The 8,843-nt window shown below is 48.6% G+C and overlaps 1 protein-coding gene across 3 annotated transcripts in view; it reads left to right on the top strand.

Annotated features, from left to right (window-relative positions):
* Window positions 1–8,843, top strand: part of Gsg1l (GSG1 like) — a 200,885-nt gene that overhangs the window by 178,297 nt on the left and 13,745 nt on the right. The gene's annotated exons all lie outside the window — the stretch shown is intronic.

Genomic DNA, 8,843 nt, shown 5'->3' with positions numbered 1-8,843 from the left:
AAGGAGGGAGGGAGGGAGGGAGGGAAGGAGGGAGGGAGGGAAGGAGAAAGAGAGAGAGAGAATGAGAGAGGGAGGGAGGGAGAGAGAGAGAGAGATTCTGTTCCTTCTCTTAATGGCCTTGTTTGGCCTCTGTGTGTAGCATAAGCTTGGAAAGGACCTACTTAGGATAGAGGCTTCAGATGGGTTGTTAATCTTGTAACAGCTTGGCCTGACTCACACCCCCCAAACACCCCAAGTGTGACTGGCTCATTGATTCCCACAGAATCTCTAGGAAGTGTGGATAAAAGTGTTGTCCCTACTCCACATATGCCAAGTTGAGGTCCAGAGGGGTCCTGTGATTTGTCCAAGGCCACACAGCTGGCTAGTGCCATCCCAGGCCACATAGTTACCATGGCATTTAATCTTGGTCCTTGATGACTATTGTGTGGCAGGTACAGAGTAGCCTTGGCAGAGGAGGGTGCTGAGGAGTCTCCAGGTGGAGGGGCCTCAATGTTCGAGGCAGGCAGGGCAGGTGCATGCAGGCCGGGAAGTGTGAACATCTGGCTCATCACAGCAGAGTGTTGGTTCCCACTAACCCCACTGCCACCATCAGGAGGGGCGTCTGCATCTCACCCTATCTATCCTCCTGAGGTCTGGGAACACGCTGCTGCTGCTCCGGGAAGCTGTTGGGCAGATTGGCCTGGGCTGCCTCCTACCTCATGCATACTCTCACCCAGGTCCTTCTGGAATTTTCTTGACAGGAGTCCTTCAAAGGTGTGAGGGGCTCTTAGGCACGTTCTGAGTGGCTAGGGACTTTGAAACATTGTGTTGTGTGTGTGTGTGTGTGTGTGTGTGTGTGTGTATGTGTGTGCATGTACACACATGTATGTGCGCACGTGTTAACACATAGCATCCTCACAGGAAAGGGCAGGTCATACCACCAGGCTGGCTGATCCAGCCCCTGAAAACTGGCAACTGAGAGTGGTGAAGTCCAAAGTCTGTGAAGCCTCTAGGAGTCCCACTGTCTTGCTGCCAGCTGTCCCCAAGGAGGGAGTCTAAATTGGCCTCCTGGGGAGTGGGTGGGAGCTGCTAAAGGTATGCAAATATTTAGAGTTCAGGAGTTCTCTTGAATACTTAAATGCTCAGATCTGGTTAAACAGCATGGGAGAGAAAATAAGACCTGTTGGGTCAGACCCTGGAGAGAGCTCAGCTACACTGAACCAGCAGCCTGCCTCCCCGTGGGTTCAGCAGCCTGTGAGGAGCAAGGAACCTAGAGCTGCTTGGGAGGACGCTCCCCCTTGAGGTAGCCTCCTGCCACCTGCTTCCCTCTGCTTCTCGGCTGTTCTGATGACTCACAGCACATGCTTATTCCTTGGCTCACTGTGTGCAGCTTACACTGTGTGTCAGTCTTTCCCTCTGAAGGGAGCTCGCTCTTGCTCTCCAGCCTGTCCCAGCACCTGGATCCACAAGGGCTCTGCAGAGTAGGCATTGTTAATTAGAAGCAGGTCAGCTGGGGTTTCCCATGGCAATCGTATCTTCTAGTTCTATGCCTGCACTAAGCCCCGAGTCCTTGTGGAATCAGACTTTGAATTGAGTCTGCAAGCTGGGCTTGGTGGCAGAAATTGTGAGCTCAGACACTCCTGAAGAAGAGAATGGCAAGTTCAAAGCCTGCCTGACCTACAGAGGAAGTTCCAGGGCAACTTAGTGAGAGTCTGACTTAAAAGAAAAGAATAAATAACTTTAAATTTTAAAAAAGAGAGAGCTGGGTGTAATAGCAGATGCTTTAGCCCCAGTGCTTGGGAGGCAGAGGCAGGTGGATCTCTGCAACTTTGAGGTCAGCCTGGTCTACACAGTGAGACCCTATCTCAAAAATGAGTGAATGAATGCATGAATAAATGAATAAATGATGTAAACAAATGTGTATATATTTATACATATATAATATACACACATCACATATACATATGCATACACATATACAGCATATATGTATGTATACATATAGGAGAAAACAAGTAGAATGACCCTGGGGGCGTGAGTACCCTCACCAAGTTGCTTCTCCTGTGGTGAGTCCTGTTGTCTGGCTGGGGAGTGAGTGTGTCCTACCTCCCAGCTTGATCATAAGGTGATGAGCTGCAGACTTAGTAGGAGCATCCTCTCTTGCTTCCTGCTAGCCTTCTGAGACCTCCCTCTGCACCAGGAGAATAATACTACTCCCTTAGGAAGAGGGGCATCCTTCAAGTCGGTGTTTTCTATCTGACTACTAAAACAATGGGTTCCAAGGAATTGGAATTTCCTGGGAATCTCATGCTGAAGCCTGCTGCTTCCAGGGAGCAGCTTGTCTCCTAGGGAGAGATTTCACAGAGAGTTCTGAAGGCTTATCAAGCACCTTCTAGACCAGACCAGACCAGACCAGACCAGACCAGACCCAAGCCCACACAGTGATGGACAGACAGACCACACCTTGACCAGGACTACTGAGATGTGGATACATCTTATCCTCTATTTAAACCAAATCTCTTTCCAGGGCTTCAAAGATGGACATTTAGGGGTTAGGGCCACCATTTTTTTTTACGTTAGTTCCTCTTCCCAATGTGGCCACATTGAGTGAGTCTCCTTTCTCTTTGTGCCACATGGAGGAGAAACCATTGTAAAAGCCCCTCTCTGAAGCCAGCTCTCACTGTATTTCCCAGATGGTCACAGAGCAAGCTGCCCTGCATGTCAGGGACCTTACAGGGACATTGTCATTCCTGCGTGGTGAAGGGTACCTCTGCCTGCTCAGTGGCCAAACATCTCAGCAGCCGCAAAGGGTGTTCTGAGTCCACCCCAGCACCACAATGCCTTCTTCTGCCTGTTACGGGGCTGCGTGGAAGGCCTCTCTCCTATCCTCACTTCCCACTCATGACACTACCCACGCCAATCTGTCTCCCAGGCCCTCCTCAACCCACTAAGGCACTCTCAGCAGCGAGTGCAACACACATTAGCATGACTGCCCAGTCCTGGCTTTCGAGATCTGCTGCCCTGGTTCTGTAGCCCCCACTTCAGGCAGCAGTTGCCCGGTTACTCTTCCAGATGTTCTTCCAGGGGTGATTTCTGCCCTTTCCACTTGCAGGGCATCTGAAGGACTCTTTGAAACAGAGCAATGCAGTACCTGAGACAGAACTGACCACCCACAAAGATCACTCAGAGTGTGGACACGGGGACCGTCTTCTTTGTTTCCCATCCTCCTTCCTCTCGTTGGTATTGCTAGGTGCCCATGTTTCCTTGGGCCAGGGAACCCTCCTCTTCTTCCCTCAGTGCCCTCATGGCTGGGGACACTCACATCTCAGAAGCCCACTCCTTGATGCTGCTATACTTCTTATTTCAGCATCTAGAAGTAACTGCCTATCAACATGACTAAACTTACTCACGTACTTGCCTTCCAAACCCAGTCCAGTTCACTTGCTTCTCTGTCCCAACTGCATGTTTCTTTTGTAGGTGTCCAAGCTGGTGAAAGCAGGGCCCCTGGTCCCACAGTTCCTCTTCACCCCAAGACCAGTGACTTCTCATCATAACCAAACTAGACCGCTGCCTTAGTCCCTGTTTTATTGCTGTGAAGAGAGCATGACCAAGGCCACTATTACAAGAAAGCGCTTAATTGGGAGCTGCCTCACAGTTTCAGAAGCTTAGTCTATTATCATCCTGGCAGGGAGCACGGTGCTGGAGCAGGACCCAAGAGCTGCATCCTGATTCATAAGCATCAGACAAAGGCATTGGGCCTGGCTTGGGATTTTTGAAACTTCCAATCCCAACCCACTGACACACTTCCTCCAGCAAGGCCACACCTCCTAATCCTTCTGATCCTTCTCAAACAGTTCCACTCCCTGGTCATTAAAGCATCACAGCCTCTTACATATGTGCCACCTCTTCAGCTTCAGAGACCCACGAAACATGAGAACTTACAGAAGCCAGCAAATCATTACTTTTAAATATCCACCCCCCCCCACACACGTATACAACAGAATTTCACTATGCAGACTTGGCTAGCCTGGAACTTTCTATACAGACCAGGCTAGCTTGGACACACAGAGATCCATCTGCTTCTACCTCCTGAGAGCTGGAATTAAAGATCTGACCGAAGTTTTAAATAACATTTCCTTATTTCTTATTTCTTCTTGTTCTACGTGTTTTTATTTTTAGCTGGGCACAAGCCTATAATCCCAGCATTGGGAGGTGAAGGCAGGAAGATTGTGGGTTCAAGGTTAGCCTGGGCTACGTAGTGAGACTGTCTCAAAATAAAAGTTTTTAATGTTTTATTATTATCAGATCTTAAAGTTGATCTCTTACTATGCCTGAGTTATGAATTAAGTTTTTCATGGGTGTATACAGAGGGAAAGCAATCTATTGCATAGAATTTGGCACAGTCCTAGGCTTCAAGACCTGTTGGGGTCTCAGGGAACCTTCTGTAGATAAGTGGGGATAGCTGTTGTTCATTCTTCTCACCTCCATCCTTGGTTACGCAGGCTTGAGTCACCTCACACTCACCTGGCTGAACCCAGCAATCTTCCCACCTGTTCCACTTTTGACTCCCAGTAGCTACTGCTCAGCAACACTGTGATGTGACCAGGATAATGGCCCCACCTCACCATCCAGAGTACTGATGGGACTTCCATGGTCCCCACAGCATCATGGGAACATCTCAGCCTTGCCATGTGTTCTGCCTCATTCTTTGCCTCCCCCAGTGTCTCTGATCTGCTTGCACTCTGGGCATCCAAGCATGAACACATGATCATACCAAGGCATCATAGCTTGTGGACTGCTGGCTGTGCTCCTTCCCCATAGGAGCAGTCCTCAGGACAGTGGAAGGGCCTTCTGCCACAAATCAGGAGGTTATCGCGCTGTCCTTGGGGCCTTGCAATAGGAGAAGGCCTGCGGAGGCTTAGCAGGTGCCATGGAAGATTTTATTCTGAGGGGACTAATGCTGGAGGCTTCATGTATTTCTACCCTTGCCATTCACAAGATGTCTGCATGCCTCTTTGCAGAAACAGAGACAAAATAAAGCACTCCTAAAGACCAGGCCAGAACGTGAACATGGTGGAGAACTGCTCTTTCCTGATATATTCCAAATGACTCATCATGCAAAAGAAAGGGGGAAAGTTTAGAAAATAAAATATCTTTAAAACTCAAATAGCTCTCCTCTTGGAACTGCCCTTTCGGTGGGATGTTGAGGAATCTTAATTTACCATCTGCCGGTCATTTATTTCTTTTATTCCTTTTAATTCTATTCTCCATCCCTTTCTAAATTGGCCGTTTAAAATCAATGTTTTATGTCCTCTGAGGCTGTCCTCTGGATCTGTAACTTCTGAGTCTTAGCTCTATCTTTAAGGACGCTTTGGTGGGACTTCTCAGGGCTCCTTGCAGAGCACTGCTCCAGGTTGTTACTCTTGGGAGGAGTGTATACCCCAGGATTTAGAGATTGGTCCCCAGATCACAACACCCTCGAATTGCTCCAATTGACACTGCTGATCCATACTATCATTGGAAGGGACGACAGAGAGCAGGTGGGAAATGATGGAGGGAGCATGGGAAGAACATCTGGAAGCAACATCTGGAAGAAATGGCTACTTCCCGAACTCCTCAGCGTCTTCCTACCAACTGGATGGGCAGAGAAACAGTTGTGGGAAGGTATTGAGCTGTGACTCCCCTCCTGCAGGTATGGTGCTGCATTATGGGAAAGCCAGGAGACCCAGGCTTTGCAGTTGTTCTGAGACTCAACTGGGATTTGCAACCCACAGTATGGGCCTCCATGGAGCCCGTGAGAAAAGCATATTCTAGTCTTACACCTAAGACTAGCCTCTCAGAATCTACATAAATACACCTTTGAGTGATATCTGTGCCCATTAAATTTGGGAAATGTTGGGCTGTGAAATAGAGCAGATAGCCATCCTCAGGATCCCAGGAGGCAATGTGGCCAGCAAGAGTCAGCAGTTGGGCAGGGACTACCTAAAGTGTTCAGAACTGAGATGTCATCTTGGTGGATTTTTCTTTTGATGAGTATGAAGTGTCCTTCCCCATCTCTTCTGATTACTTTTGGTTAAAAGTCTATTTTATTAGATATTAGAATGCCTGCTTTGGCTTGTTTCTTTGGTCCATTTGCTTGGAAAACCTTTTTCCAGCCCTTTACGTTGAGGTAGTATCTATCTTTGTTGCTAAAATGTGTTTCTTGTATGCAGCAGGGTGATGGATCCTGTTCATACATCCTCTCTGTTAGCTTGTGTCTTTTCATTGGGGGAATTAAGTCCATTGATGTTGAGAGATATTAATTACCAATGATTGTTAGTTCCTGTTATTTTGATGGTGGTGTTGGTGGTAGTGGTGGTGGTGGTGGTGGTGTGTGTGTGTGTGTGTATGTGTGTGTGTGTGTGTGTGTGAAAGAAAGAGGGGGGTTCTCTTCTTTTGCTTTGCTGGTGTGAAATTATTCATTTCCATTTACAAACATCTTCAGAAAAGAAATGGTGGCCAGTGCAGGGTCTTCTAGCTGCTGCTTCTGGGAAGTTCAAGCCTACCTGGTATGCATGCGCAGGGGTGCATACTGAAAATGGAGAGGAAGAAAACCTTCCTCATAGGAAGCAGAGTCAGATAGTGCCGGCAGTGGCTGGAAACAACTGGCCTGGGGTCAGGGAAGGGAGCCTGGCTTTGAGGATGGTTCTGATGGGATATTGTGCAATGGAGGTCATGCAGAGAATGTAGCAAAGCTAATGATGGGTCCCTGCCCACCTTGCCCATCTTGGCCCCATTTGGCTCTAGCCCATGTAACCACATGAGAAGACTCAGCCTACAGAGGTCTACTGTGCAGTGGTTTCTTCTCCCTCTCTGAGAGCCAGGTGTCAGTGTTCAGGGCCCTTCTGCAGTACTGTCCTCTACCCTTTTGCTTTCTGGACACTGCTCTTGGCTTTGGCCATGACTGCCCTTGGACTTGGTAGAGCAACTCAGTGGCTTCAGTGCTATAACCACCAATGAATCCACTGACCCTGGCTGTACCAGAGCACTGACAGCTCAAAGTCTTTCCTCTACTTCCTTCAGCATGACTGTTGGTTCAGGCAAGGCAGAGGAGGCCTGGCATCCCAGCACTCAGGAGGCTTGAGGCAGGAGGATCTCAAGTTCAGTGCCAGGCTATATAATGGGACCTTGTCTCAGAAATCATCAACTGGGATGGAAGAAGGGCACAGGGGCTGATGCAGCAAAGGAGCACTTCTCTGTAACTGGAACTTCATGGTGACACTGGGTGGGTTGCTGATGATAAGAAGACTGTTGGCTATGGGAATAATGAGGGAAAATGGTGACAGAAGTTCTGGATGAGTTTGCCCAGTGCTGGCACACACCATGTTGAGCAGCAGGTAACACATGCCCACTCACTGGATGGGAGAATTGAGACAGGGGATCTGGGAGACATGTACAGACCTAAGCATCCAGTATAAGGTGTAATCAGGAGAACCTGAGGCCCTGGAAGGTACACATGCCACATCCAATGTGCCTGTTCCTACCTGTCACCCATCAGAGTGTGGGTACTGCCAAGCCCCTGTCAGTCCCTCAAGACACTTTCTAGGTCTCTTATGATGGCTCACACTGTCCTTTAAAAGGAGAACACAAAACAAAATTATTTCCCAAGAAATTTCTGCTCAAATCAGAGATGGGTCAACTTGTGACATTTACAGTTGTTTTTAAACAAGAGCTTGATGTCCCTGGGGGATGTTGTGGCCAGGAGCAGCCAAGTTGGAAGCTACCATGTGGGGACCAGTGGAGCATGGACCACGAGATGATATTTGACCCAACAACCCAGACCAAAGCCTAGCCCTGCTGGGCCTCAGCGACCCCCCCAACTCCCTTAGCTTTTCTCTTTTCTTCTCTTAATCTTTGTTGAGACAGGGTCTTGCTTTCAAACTCATGATGCTCCTCCACTGCCATTACAGAGTCAGTTCTGGCAGATTCTCCCATGCAGGTCCATATGTGCTGGCTCCGAGGGGCTGTGGCAGAGCTTGTACCTTAAAGGGAAGGGCTGAGCTTAAGGTGGGTCTGGTTGACAGTTCACCACCCTTCTGTAGCCCTCTGGGGCTGAGTGTCTGCTTCCAGCAGGAAAACACGAGATCCAGGCTTGGCTTTGGATATGTGAGGGTTTGGGACATTGGGGTGGCCTGAACTGTGGACCTCAGTTCAGCAGTGGCCAGGCGGTGTGACTCTGTAGCTCCCAGCTCCCCTTTACCTCATTTCCTTTATGTGTCTGGTGGGTGCAGTGGTTGTCGTTGCCTTATTAGCAATGGCAGCCACTATACCGGTGGCCTCTTCCATATTGGTAATAGCAGCCACCACATCGTGGTCTCTGTTGTTAGTAATGACAACCACCAGTGCACCTCTATAGTTGTTTCAAGAACTAAAGCCCAGGAGCTGATAAGATATGAGGAAGGAAGGCTCATGTGGGGTTTAAAAATCCTAATGGGTAACTTCTGGAATAGCTAAGTTGAGACCCACTGGGCTGGCACAAGCAACCTTTTGACAGGAATTAATTTTATTTTTATATGTGTGTAGCGCATCCCCCTTTGTCTCTGTCTCCCTGTTTCCTTCCCTCTCCATCTCCTTCCTTTTCTTTTACCCTTCACGCACATGCACACACATACACACACTCATGTGTGTATGTGTGTGCGTGTGAAAGAGAGAGGGGGAGGGAGAGGGAGAGAAAGAGTGCCCTGGCCATGGGGCTAGTTGCTGATTGCTTTGCAACCCAATTGTCCTTGAATACCTCAGTTTCTTTTCCATGAATGGGAAAAGTGGTACCCATATTTCAGGGTGTGGCAACAGGTAGAAAGCTGTGTTGAAAGTTGTCATGGTGC

This window comes from Mastomys coucha, unplaced genomic scaffold (assembly GCF_008632895.1).
Source record: "Mastomys coucha isolate ucsf_1 unplaced genomic scaffold, UCSF_Mcou_1 pScaffold21, whole genome shotgun sequence".
In the NCBI taxonomy this organism is placed as follows: Eukaryota; Metazoa; Chordata; class Mammalia; order Rodentia; family Muridae; genus Mastomys; species Mastomys coucha.
The sequence above is the reverse complement of the archived record's forward strand: the minus strand, read 5'-3'. Positions and strand labels throughout refer to the sequence as shown.